Consider the following 11312-nt stretch of genomic DNA (forward strand, 5'->3'; position numbering starts at 1 on the left):
TGTAGGATTCATTCTCAATTTCACTTGGTCCAGGATAGAGTGCACAACAGATCACATAGAATCACACAATGAGGAAGGAAAGAAAGTGGAAAGAATTGTCTTGTGGCTACACAGTTGTTCACCTCAAAGCAGCTGGTCAGAACAGCAACATCCGAGCTCTGGAACAGGTCATGCACCTGCAATCTCAGCTGCAGTTAGTCTGTGGTGCAAGGAAACTAGGGACAAGGGATAAAAGCAGAGGAAATGATACTTTCTGAAAACTATAAATTAAAAACTAACAGTTGACGTCTGGTTGAATCAATGTACTGCAAAGCATGATACAGAGTTTTGGGGGGGGGGGGGGAATCTTATCCTAACTCAAAATCAAAGTGTAACAGATGCTGAAAATCTGAAATGAAAACAGAAAATTCTAACAATATTCAACAGGTAAAAGAGCATCTATGGAGAGAAAAACAGAGTTAACTTTTCAGATCATAACACTTTGTTAGAACTCACGGTCTGAAATTAAAACTGCACAACAGAGTGACCAGAAAGGGCCACTGTGTCGTGATACATTCTGATGAAGGATCACTATGACCTGAAACAGACAGACAATCTCTTGCCAGCAGGTTAGTGGGCAGAGGAGTTGGCTTGTGTTGGGTGGGGGAGTGCATGCATACGAAAATCTAACTGCAACTAATGAGTGCCAGAAGCCCTCATCCCACCAGTAGCGGGATTAAAATCAGTTGCAAGAGATGCCTGTGCCAAGCAGCCCACCCAACAGGTTCCCTTCCAACTCCAGGGGCAGGTTGGGAGATCCCTTCCTTACTGAACACCTAGGCTTAACAATGGGATTGCCTCCAAGGTGTTAATCTTCACATTTCCCTTGTCCCATGATCTCTCAAATCCACTTAGCCCCTCGCTGTAGCTTGCCATCTTTACAGCTGAGGAGACTCCTGACTCATTTGCTAGGCTGAATCCAAGACAGGATGCTTCTTCAAGCACTGAGTTCAATACCGACAGTGGATTTACTCCTGACAGTGACTATTGCACCTGGCTATTACCAGGTGCAACTGGTGCTGGAAAGCTGCTGGCCTCTAGGTGGCCAATGACCTTCAGAGTTGGAATTTCCAGATGCAGCCAGATGACATCCTGACTTCAGCCTTTCCTTACAGCAGTATTCCACCACGACATTTTAGCTGGGGAGTTTGGGATAGCGTGTGGCAGGAAAGAGGGGGAAGTGAAATCTAATACCCTTTATAATGCAGTCCAGTAACTCTGTTTCTGTCCCCAAATGCTGACAGACCCTGCTGAATATTTCCAGCATTTTCTTATCCCAGGACTGGGGTGAATCCATTCATCTTGAGCACTAGGAAGCTCTGAGCTGTGTTCAATACCTCTGGGCTAAACAGAAGACGGTCAGTCTATGTTCTCATTCCAAAATCACTGTCAAGTGACTCCTACTGGAACATGCACGTGTGCAAATAGAAATAAGTTTAACCACCGGTCATGTCCAAATAACCTGCCATCATTTACCATCCTGATGAAAACTGAAATTTGAACAATTAAAAATATTTATCTAAAAAATGGCAAATGGCATTTGCAGAATTGTACTAATAGTTACATTTTCTGCAAGGGGAATGGTAAAAGAAAGGGGATAAAATTCAAAACTTCACCACTTTCAAGAAAATAGACAGGAAATGAAAACTGAGCATGCAATTGCAGCACAAACATGTGGTATAGATCCAGTTCTTTCCAACCTGGCTGCACTCACTCCTCAAGGTTTCTGAACATTTTGTTATTGACTGTTCCAGAAGTTGGAAACATTCCAACACAGAAACTCCTTCCTGTTAAACTACACAATGAAGTGACAACATTCCTTTAAATTTAAAGAAGCACTGTATACAAAGGGAGTTAGACAAACATTTCATTGGGAAGAGGAAGAATCACAGTGGTCAGCTGTCAGTTTGCCTTAATAATTTTAAACAGGAGAATGTAGGGTTAGATTTTCGGATCTTGACAGGAGGTCGAATCAGAGACAAGTGGCTGAGAACTTCCCACAATCAGCTGGCATATCGCCAGGCACTCCTGAGCCATTTCTGAAAGGTTTGGTTAAGGACAAAACATCTGTTTGCCTGCAAGCAATGGTGAGGCCAAAAGTAATTAAGTAGTCTATTAAAATTTTAAGTCTGGAGGGGCTGACGGCACAAAGCTATTGTCCCTTCCTCTGAGTCAGGAGGCTGGAGTTCAAGTACCAGCTGTTCCAGAAATGTGTATTAAAATTTCTAAACCAATTCATTCAAAATATCTAAACTTGAATCTGCAGGTGGTTTCCCCAGTGGCTGAAATACAGCCTGAGAGCAGGCAGCCTCCTGATGTCAGGCATGAAACCAGCTCACTGTAGCCAGGATTTCCAAATGACTAGATTTGTGGCGATATTTATATTTAAAATTTATATTTTAAGTTCTTGTTGGAGTTGAGAGGGCAACTTATCTCTCACTCACCTGCATCAGCTGAATGTCTCACTGTTGTTGCTGGACAGCCTCCTGCCCACTCTCCCACAATCCTGGAGTGGCAAACCCTTCCTCGAGTCAGTAATTGGATTTTCCACTTAAAAAAATAAATCGGGCGGAGATCTACTTCCAAAGCAGTGTTATTTTGGGACCCAATGATGATTCCAAACCAAGATTAAAAATCCAGCCCAGTACTTCCAAATAACCAAGACAAAAATGTCAGCCAAACACTTTTCTAAATTATGAAAAATGTCAATAGTCTTTGCAACATTAATGAAGAATATTAGAAGCACAATTGCTTGGCAAACTGATCAGACCATGATCCCTGTGGTACAAAGTATTTTAATAATTTGGCTTCACATTTTTGTTCAAGCAGATACTTTAAATAAAAACTGAAAACTAAGGAAATGCATATCAGGCTAAATCAGTCTGTGTGAAAGGAAAGACAAGGACTCCATCTGGGTTTGCTGTGAAGTTTTGATAAAAGGACTCTAGCAAAATTATAAACCTGTCTGTCCTTTCAAGTGCTGACACATTAGTGTGTATTTCTGGCAAGAATTTCCATTTCAAGTTTTCTGCCTACATGAATTATAACGAGGAGAACAGCTTATTGGCAAACAATAACTGAAGAAATAGGATAATTTGTGACTTCAGAAGTTTCATGCTGAAGCAAGTTAGATGTCCTGAATATTTGTGATTCATTCGTGTTTTATCTTGTGTTCTCTACAAGGTTTTTGTTGGATATCGTTTACTCTTTAACTAATGCACCTGGTAGGAACCACTCCTGAACTTTGATAAGACTGACTCTATTCAGAGGAACAATTGCCAGATTCATAAAGAAAAAAAAACGACAGGTGGGGGAAGGGAATAAGCACTGCAAATTATGCACTCTTAAATGGACAGTGATGTCTATTTTGTATTGCAAGGATACAAGCCCTGACCCAGTCACTAAATACCAAAAGAGCAATTTACTTCTCATTCACTCCCATTGAATGAAAATAACAATGGATGAAACTCCTTCCTATTCATTCATATTGTCTGGAATTCAATTTGGTAAAATTCTTTTACTACTTACCCTAGAAATGCTAATCAAACTTGTTAAACTGAAAAATCAAATCCTATCCTGACCACAGGTTGTCACCCAGTTATTCAGATGTGAAATCACAATCGCGGTTCCACATCTGACCTATTGGTGATATTATCTAAAGTTAGCAACATAATTTCGAAGATTAATCAATTTTCTTTTTCAAATTTATTCTTTCTTAATCCTTAATTGTTGACTTTGTCCCCCCTTCCTCGTAAAGGAAACGTGGCATTATTAAACTACTACTTGTCAATTTAACTTGTCTTTTACTATTTTTAAACAATGTCCTGCGCTGCGCGCCTCGATGATCACCAGGGTTTTGCAATCAGTGGAATAAAATTTAAAACCTGTTTTCTCTTTTCCACGAGTCTCTGGGAATGAAGAGCGTGGACAGGAATATAAAAAAAATCTGAATTCAAATATTATTCTCAGTAAAGCAATCACTAAACGTGTTCCGAAATGATTGCACGCATATATTATATTCATATGATTTTCAATATATTGCTTAGAACTCAAGCACTGCTTTCAACAATGCAATAAATTAAAAATCCTTACCTCAATCTTGGAGAAAACAGGATCACAGTTTATTGTTAAACTTCAGTCTGTGTGTGATATAGTTTAAGGGCAAATCAATTTCCATTTCACAAATCAGTTGTCTCCTCTATGTCTTTACTGCTTTAAACGAATATCGTTTTTAATACAGGCATCCAGCTCAGAATTCTGTCTCTGGGATTGCATCTGGTACACGAAGGCAGAACCAGACTGCTAAAATTTCTCGCAGCTCGCGGCTCAGAGACTCCAGTTGAGTTTGAATATTTTTGTCTTACTGGCTGTGTGGGAGTTTGCATTTTAAATCAGTCCCCTAAAAAGCCTTCAAATGGTTCCTCTGCGGTCCTAGTGCTTGAAAAAGCAGTCTTCATTATAATGCACTACATCTTCAAAACAATTGCATTTATTACTTTCTATCCGTCCAGTCCTCCATGTTTTGCTGTGCGCTGTTTTAACAGGTACCTTGGGAAATTTTGATTACATGCTCAACATGAAAGTAAACTGTGTGATATATAGCATTTTAATTTACGTTGATTATATTTTAATGTGTTTTATTGCTTTGCATTTATTTATGTAATTCAAAGCATGGTAGAAAGAACTTCTTAAAAATACTATTTTTCTTTCAGAATTACAGCCATTTTCCTATAACAGTATGAAAACAGGCCCTCCAGCCCAACAAGTCCATACCAACCCTCTGAAGAGTAACCCACTCAGACCCATTTCCCTTCCCTACATTTACCACTGACTAACACAATGGGCAATTTAGCATTGCCAATTCACCTAACCCACACATCTTTGGATTGTGGGAGAAAGCCCACACAGACACGGGGAGAATGTGCAAACTCCACACAGTCATCTGAGGAGGGACTTGATTCCAGGACCCTGGTGCTGTGAGGCAGCAGTGCTAGCCACTGTGCCACCACAGTATTCTAACAGTCCTGAGGGCCACCTGAGGTTCTAATTTTATGATTCTGGAGTCATGTTAGTGCATAGAGAAGTGCAAGCTTCCTGGCTGAATCTCAGGTTAAGAGAAGTGATGAACAGTTGGGAAATTGATGAATAAAGGCACACGGAGAAACTGGAGATAGTACCGAAAAGCTGATGAGTAATTCCATTTATCAGTTCAGCCAGCATAGGATACTAACTTAAGCCAGGAGAGTCTTCGCAAGAAGTGTTCGAACTTTTCAATGGATTTCTATTTGTGCCACAATTTTTCCACTTTTGACTCCGGTAACAAGCAGATATATGAACTCTTGGCTTACCAGCCATTGGTTTTTATGACTACTCCAGTCTAACCATTTCAACTCAACAGTGTATCTATATAAATTACCACAATACAATTTGCCAGATACTGGTAAATTTGAAAGTTATCACTTATGTAGTTGGTCCTTCTTTTACACAATAATAGCAAAATATATGGATACATTTCTAAATATATACCCGCACAGACTAAAGTGAGTGACTATTTATATATAGTTCCTAACACATAAGAGCAAGACATATATTGATGTGTTTTTATTGTTTTATCTATTTATGAATGTCAAAGCATATTAGAAAGAACTTCTTTAAAAATTTCATTCATCTGTATTATGTCTGTTCTTCAGAATTACAGCCATTTCTCTGTATAATTTATACTTCCCTCCCTGAGGGGAGAGATGTGATCTGAGTGGGAAAGAGCACATAAAAAAAGGAAGGGACAAAGATGTTATGGAAGATATATTTTAAGATGTTTTTTAAGGCATGACGAAAAGTAATAAAGGATGTTTTTGATGATAAGGGAATAATAAAAGAAATATTTTTGCAGGGCCTTTGCATTGATGTATATTAGCACAATTGACTGGATGGCTGATTTGGGATGTATAGTGACACTGATAGTGTGGGTTCAATTTCCGTTCTGGCTGAGGTTACCATGAAAGTACAACCCTGCCCCTTATCTGTGATACTGTGACCCTCAGGTTAAACTCACCACTCCTAATGAGAGAATAGGACTATTGTGACTTTGCTCTTTATTGTAGATCTGGCAAGTTGCCTTGTATATTGGTAATGTCTGAATAACCTCTGAATTAAGAGAATTTAAAATGATGCTTCTGTCTAAAAATATCCTGGTCTGATCATTGACCCATCTATAAGTATTAACATTGCTGTCTAATCTTAGGCAGTGAGCTGGGGTGATACCAGACTACTCAGTCCTTTTGAAAAGGTTAGGCTTTCATCTAAGATGCATAGTCTGCTAAGAGAGGAGTGATAGTGAAAGGATAAGGTCCTTGAGGATAATTAACTAATTCTACCATATGTCTTTATTAACACTTTAATCAGATGGATTTGGATAGAAGCATTAGTGAGAGGATACATCCAATCTATTTCTTTCACCTTGTCCATCTCATTTGCAGTTTTAAAAGGGGTTTTTGTGTAGTGAGGTCTGATAGATTTGCTTCAGTTTAAAATGGCTTAAATTGGGGAATGGTGAGGAATATTTGAGCATGGCAGGAACAAAACTGTTTGGGTGACATGTGGATCGAAAAATAGGATGGTTTGGAAAGGGTAACTCTTCTTTGTTCCTTCCTCTTCCTATTGTACTTTAAGCACCATCTTTTCTAATGCAATTGTGAGGCTACACAAACCCCTTCATTCATTCTTTAATTTCCAGATTAAAGTTACTTATTCTTTGGGCAAAAGCTATCCTGGTGTGTTATATATATGCATAATTAGTTGCATCAGGAACAACTAAGTAAGTAACCATTACCTGCTGAATAATGTTCTAATTTCAGATTAACAGTGATTTTACCATCTGCACTTCTGTATAAAAAGGTTTTCTCTAAGGTTTTAGGAAGGAATGTATTTGTTCAGTGAGACGATGCCACACCCTTTGAGCATACTTTTTTATTTGATCTCATTTATCCCCAGGAGCAAACTGAAATATTAGAAATAGTTTTGTTACTAGTCAGCACACCTGGACGGTTGGTCTATTTTGTGTGAGAAAGCAAAAGCGATTAATTCACTCCAGTCTGATGCAACGTCTCAAGTGATTCTCTATCAGGTCCCACATTGTTACTATAAATCTTTATTTTGAATTATTTTCTTTACCTATAAAATTATCTGCATTTGTTGCTGGCTGTCCCATGATTCAAGGATGACATGTGGTCTAGGTCATCAACTTTTGACAAAAGTCTTGTTTTGATCAGTTTAGGCCAGTGATTTCTTTTTGAAAAAGAAATGCAGAAATTCCAGTGTTTTCTTTAAGATTAGATTAGATTCTCTACAGTGTGGAAACAGGCCCTTCGGCCCAACAAGTCCACACCATCCCTCCAAAGAGAAACCCACCCCCCCTACCCTATATTTACCCCTGACTAACACACCTAACACTGTGGGCAATTTAGTATAGCCAATTCACCTGACCTGCACATCTTTGGATTGCGGGAGGAAACCCACGCAGACACAGGGAGAATGTGCAAACTCCACATAGACAGGCGGGAATCGAACCCAGGTGCTGTGAGGCAGCAGTGCTAACCACTGGGCCACCGTGCTGCCCATATATTTAATGAAAGATTTAACCTACTAAGATACCATAGTTTTAAAAAAGAAATCATTTTGACTCTACAAGGGTCAAGTAAAGGGTCTACAAGGGTGGGCAGCATGGTGGCTCAGTGGTTAGCACTGATGCCTCATAACGCCAGGGACCCAGGTTTGATTCCAGCCTTAGGTGTCTGTCTGTGTGGAGTTTGCACATTCTCCCCATGTCTGCGTGGGTTTCCTTCCACAATCCAAAGATGTGCAGGTCAGGTGAATTGGCCATGCTAAATTGCCCACAGTGTTAGGTGTGCTAGTCAGAGGGAAGTGGGTCTGGGTGGATTACTCTTCAGAGGGTCAGTGTGGACTTGTTGGGCCGAAGGACCTGTTTCCACACTGTAGGGAATCTAATCTAAAGCAAGTGCCAAATAATATCTTTGGTAGTGAATTATGCTGTGAAACCTCAGAATCAACACAAGTTAGATATGAATTAATATACAAATTGTGAATTAAATGCAAGATACAGCTAAAGACAGATCTTATGAATTGATTAGTGCACTCAGCATATATAGCATCAATCTCAGTCACAAAACCCTTTAAAAATGTCTTGCTCTCAAAGAATTTCAGCTCCTCTTCCTCTTGTATTGTATCAATTATATAATTTCCAAGTTCGGATGTCTCTGTGACCTCTAATATTGTTTCAACTAGTTTCAGTTAACCCAGAAAGTATGGTTTCCAATCTGTTTCAGTCTTATTTTCCTTAGAAACTGGACAGGTTAGTTTTCTTTCTTAGTCCCCTTTACATTTGGTGTTGATCCGAAGATAAATAAACTTTAAAACCTTGGATTCCATCATACCGTTCATTTAATTGATCAGGCTAACTCTGATTCCACAGATCTTTTAGCATCTCGGACAGAATGTCCTGGAAATTGGTGGGATCCAAATTTGCTCCTTTGTCTGTCTTTCTTTTTGGGGGACTTTAACTTCCCTAACATTGACTGGGAATACTATAGTTCAAGTAGCTTAGATTAATTAGTTTTTCTTCAATGTGTGCAGGAGAATTTTCTGACACAGTATGTAGACAGATCAGCAAGGGGCGATGCCAAATTGGATTTGGTACTGCGGAATGAACCTGGCCAGGTGTTACATTTGGAGGTAGGTGAGCACATTGGTGATAGTGACCACAATTTGGTTATGTTTACAATAGTAATGGACAGGGATAAATATATACTGCAGGGAAAGAGGTATAACTGGGGGAACGGCAATTATGATGTGATTTAGGATGCATAGGATAGGGAAGAAAACTGCAGGGGATGGACACTCTTGAAATGTGGAGCTTATTCAAGGAACAGCTACTGCGGGTCCTTGATAAGTATATACCCTTCAGGCAGGGAGGTAGTTGTCGAGAGAGGGAGCCATGGTTTACTAAAGAGGTTGAAACTCTTGTCAAGAGAAAGAAGAAGGCTTATGTGAGGATGAGGCGTGAAGGCTCAGTTCGGGGGCTTGAGGATTATAAGTTAGCCAGAAAAGATCTATAGAGAGAGCTAAGAAGAGCCAAGATGGGACATGAGAAGTTGTTGGCAGATAGGATTAAGGAAAACCCTAAGTCCTTCTCTAGGTATATCTGGAATAAAAGAATGACTAGAGTAAGATTAGGCCCAATCAAAGATAGTAGTGGAAAGTTGTCTTGGAATCTGACGACATAGAGAAAGCACTTAATGAATACTTTTTGTCAGTATTCACATTGGACAAGGGTAATCTTAGTGAGAATAAAGAGATAGAGGCTACTAGATTAGATTGAATTGCGGTTGACAATGAGGAGGTTTTAGCAATTTTGGAAGATCTGAAAATAGATAAGCCCCCTGGGCCAGATGGAATTTATCCTTGGATTCACTGGGAAGCCAGGGAGGAGATTGGAGAGACTTTGGCTTTGATCTTTATGTCATCATTGTCGAAAGGAGTAGTGCCAGAAGACTGGAGGATAGCAAATGTTGTTCCCTTGTTTAAGAACGAGAATCAAGACAAACCTGGAATTAGAGGCCAGTGAGCCTTACTTTGGTTGTGGATAAGGTGGTGGAAAAAGGTTATAAGAGATAGGATTTATAATCATCTGGAAAGGAATAGTTTGATTAGAGATAGTCAACACGGTTTTGAGAAGGGTGGGTCATGCCTAACTAACCTTACTGAGTTCTTCAAGAAGATGACAAAACAGGTGGATGAAGGTAAAGTAGTTGATGTGGTGTATATGGACTTCAGTAAGGCATTTGATAAGGTTCCACACAGTAGGCTATTGCACAAAATACAGAGTTTTGGGAGTGAAGGTGATTTAGCAAATTGGATCACAAATTGGCTAGCTAAAGAAAACACAGGATGGTGTTTGATGGGAAATGGTCATCCTGGAGCTCAGCTACCAGTGGTATGCCACAAGGATCTGTTCTGGGGCCACTGCTGTTTGTCATTTTTATAAATGATCTGGATGTGGGTATAGATGGATGGGTTAGTAAATTTGCAAATAACACTAGGGAGGCAGATAGTGCCAAAGATGATGTGGGTTACAGAGGGACATAGATAAGATGCAGAGCTGGGCGGAGAAGTGGCAAATGGAGTTTAATGCGGAAAAGTGTGAAGTAGTTCACTTCAAAAGAAATAACAGGAATGCAGAGTACTAATGGGCTAATGGTAAAATTCTTGGCAGTGTAGATGATCAGAGAGCTTGTTGTCCAGGTGTATACATCCCTGCAAGTTGCCACCCAGGTTGATAGGGTTGTTAAGAAGGCATATGGTATGTTAGCGTTTATTGGTAGATGGATTGAGTTTCGGAGCCACGGGGTCATGCTTCAGCCATACAAGACATTGCTAAGGCGGCACCTGGAGTATTGCATACAGTTCTGGTCACCGCATTATAGGAAGGATGTGGAAGCTTTAGAGAGGGTTCGGGGTGAGGGGGGGATCTAAGATGGTGGTGATCTGAGAAGATCACACTGCAGAGCTTCGCATTGCAGCAGGAGCAGGACGGTCCTTTAACCCACCCAACCCAGGTCATCAGGGTTTCTTGGGGCGTTGGAAAGATTGTGGAGCCCCAAGAAACATTTAAAAATTGACTTACCTGTATTTTCAGCTGACCAAAAATGCCTAAAAAGGGAGGAGAAGCATCTGAGGCTGGGCCTGCAGCTCAGCCTGCAGCAGCCTCAGAGCCGATTACTCTCCAGGACCTGATGAACCAGCTCTCGAAATCTCGTGAGATGTTGGGGAAATAGTTTGAAGAGAAGCTGGCTCCATTCACTCTCATGCTGCAGAAGCATGAGCAGTAGCTGGGAGACCTGGAGAAGAGGACGGATGAGGTGGAGCACAGGGTCACCGTGGTGGAAGCTGATGCCAGTTCATTCAAGGAAGAGATCCAAGTCCTGAAGACACAAGTTCATAATTTATGTGACCAAGTGGATGATCTCGAAAACAGGGGCAGGAGAAAAAACATTAGGATCATCGGTCTGCCTGAGGGTAAGGAAGGTGAGCGGCCTGCGGAATTTGTTGAAGATTGGCTTCCGAAATTCCTTGACTTGGAGACTGGCATGAGAGGATTGAAGATAGAGAGGGCTCACCGGGTCGCAGCACGGAGGTCGGGTCTGGGTCAACGCCCTTGTCCTTTCCTGGTGCGGTTACATCATTATTGGGATAAGGAG

The 11312-nt window shown here is 40.5% G+C and overlaps 1 protein-coding gene across 3 annotated transcripts in view; it reads right to left on the reverse strand.

Annotated features, from left to right (window-relative positions):
- Positions 1–11312, reverse strand: part of LOC122557273 (serine protease 23-like) — a 105825-nt gene that overhangs the window by 29561 nt on the left and 64952 nt on the right. Inside the window, exon 1 of one of the 3 annotated variants that reach the window (XM_043704794.1) lies at positions 4132–4539. The exons of 1 other annotated variant lie outside the window; for it this stretch is intronic. The gene's annotated coding sequence lies outside the window, so the exon portion shown is untranslated. Of the gene's footprint in view, positions 1–2483; positions 2514–4131; positions 4540–11312 lie in introns of those variants that run through there. One more of the 3 variants, XM_043704796.1, reaches the window with a different exon arrangement.

Source organism: Chiloscyllium plagiosum, chromosome 15 (genome assembly GCF_004010195.1).
Source record: "Chiloscyllium plagiosum isolate BGI_BamShark_2017 chromosome 15, ASM401019v2, whole genome shotgun sequence".
In the NCBI taxonomy this organism is placed as follows: Eukaryota; Metazoa; Chordata; class Chondrichthyes; order Orectolobiformes; family Hemiscylliidae; genus Chiloscyllium; species Chiloscyllium plagiosum.